Below are 2610 nucleotides of genomic sequence, written 5' to 3'. Positions count from 1 at the left end.
ATCTTTCCCATGGATTTCAAACGTATGGAGACGGCTTCTCGTGTCACATTCAATTGATCCGCGAGTTTTTGTTGAGTTTGAGCGTCATCCTCATTCAACAATGCTTGCAATTCGCTGTCTTCAAACTTTTTCGGTGGTTTTCCACGTTCTTCGTTTCTCAAGTCAAAATCGCCACTTTTGAATTTTTTAAACCACTCAAAGCACTGTGATTTACCAAGAGCATGCTCACCGTTAGCTTCGACAAACATTCGATGCGATTCTGCAGCAGTTTTCTTCAAATGATAACAGAAAACCAATGCTGTCCGCAAATCGTAGTTTCCAGGCACAAAATTCGACATGTTCAACGCTATTACAAACTATACTGTTGTATGAAACTTGTATTGTTGTGAGTTGAAAATCTTTGTCAGATGTCAGAACAAGGAAATGGCGTCAATGACGCGGTCTGACGGCAACTTCATTCACAGCTATGGCCATCTATTGGTAAATTCCGATTTCATATTTACATACCTGGTATATATGGATGGTATAATTAGACTCAGTTGAATAAATCTATGTACATGAAGATGCCTTTCCGAGTCAAACACTGGTAGTTCGTGTGTAAACGAAACTTATTCGATAATTTCGTTACCAAACGTTTCGATCCTCGCTTCGGATTCTTATCGATGTATACGATTTCACAATATATCATTGTTCTTCCCGGAACGCTAATTACAAACATATATACTTTAATTATTAAATGTTTAAAAAAGATATTTAATATAATAAAATTTTTTCTATAATACAATACTCTCATACCTATTACAAATGATAGTATTTATAATTTTATAACTTACGTGATAATTTTGAGATTAGAAAATACGAGGTTATTGTGTGAAAAGACGGAACACATCTGAACACAAATGCTCTTTCCGTCCTTTCATCCTAAAAATAAAGTAAAAAAAATTGAAGAAAGAGAAACTCATTAGTCCATAAATAAACATAGTTTTTATTTAACAAATCTGTCCGTTTGCATGTTCAAACTATTTTTCTGTTTCTGAATATAAATCATTTCCAAGATAAGTCTTAGGTATGATTAATGGGTTTCTCTCTCTTCAATTTTTTCTTTACTTTGTTTTTAGGGTAAAAGGATGGAAATATCGTTTGTGTTTAGATGTGTTCCGTCTTTTCACGATAACTTCGTATTTTCTAATCTTAACATTATCATGTAAGTTATTAAATTATAAATATTATCATTTGTAATAGGTATGAGAGTATTGTATTAGAATTTCATTATGTTAAATATCTTTTTTAAACATTTAATAATTAAAGTATATATAATATCTTTATTTTAGACCGTATATGTGAGAAAGACAATCGATACTAGAAATTTAAAATGCCTATTACGGTCGAAGCTGGATCTTCGTTGCTTAAATAATTCAATCTTGAATTACTAATATATACTATATATGTACTTGCATATATGTATACTATATTGTAATCTTTTTCAAACTGCGCGCCGAATTATTTTTCCGGACTAAATAAACGCAATTAAACGTACGGAATACAAGAGATCCGGGTTCAAGTTCCGGCCGAGGTAACATTTTTCGCAATAAATTTATTAACAGTTTTAACATATTAACATCTTTATAAGACATGATACTTGATGGTAGCATCAAATTATTGAATTGCTTGTTAATTTAATTCGCGATTGCTAGAGTAGTTTTAATTGCGTTTATTTAGTCCGAAAAAATAATTCGGCGCACAGTTTGAAAAAAACTACAATACAGTATATATGCAAGTACATATAGAGTATATATTAGTAATTCAAGATTGAATTATTTAAGCAACGAAGATCCAGCTTCGACCGTAATAGGCATTTTAAATTTAAAGTATATATGTTTGTAAGTAACGTTCCGGGAAGAACAATGATATTTTGTGGAATTGTATACATTGACAAGGATCCGAAGCGAGAATCGAAACGTTTGGTAACAAAATTATCGAATAAATTTCATTTACACATGAACTACCAGTATTTGACTCGGAAAGACATCTTCATATACATAGATTTATTCTTATAGTATTACAGACATTTAACACAAATATGATAGCGATGTTTCTAGCAGATCCATTGTGTATATTAAGACCTATATATGCTGTTCTAGGATTAAATTATTTTTTTATAATTCGCAAAATATTCCCGCAATACAAATAAGAATTAGTTGAAAATAAAGAAAAAAGGTAAATATCTAGATCGGGGAACTCCCCCCCCCCCCAATGACCTTGACCTTGACATATGTTGTCAAGGTCATGACCCTGAGTGACTTTCAACAAGTTTTAGCCGTCGCTCGTTACTCGTTAAAAAGTTATGAACAAAAAAAGTTCAACTATATAACACGAGAATTCATTGCTTTCAAATATGTTTGATAGTCGTTCACTGTACGGGATACCACGCCGATGACTGCGACTTTGACATATGTCATCAAGGTCATGGCCCTGAAAGATCTCCAACAAGTTTTAGATAGCTTTCATCTTTGATTCTTGCCCCCACTCCCCTCCTACAAAGGGGCGCCAGACTCTCACCCTCGACTCTCAACCCCCTCCCCTCTGCTTCAGGGCCGCACAACTCTCACC

The sequence above is a fragment of the Trachymyrmex cornetzi genome, unplaced genomic scaffold, assembly GCF_001594075.2.
Source record: "Trachymyrmex cornetzi isolate Tcor2-1 unplaced genomic scaffold, Tcor1.1 scaffold350, whole genome shotgun sequence".
Classification (NCBI taxonomy): domain Eukaryota; kingdom Metazoa; phylum Arthropoda; class Insecta; order Hymenoptera; family Formicidae; genus Trachymyrmex; species Trachymyrmex cornetzi.
This window is presented reverse-complemented; position numbering follows the sequence as displayed.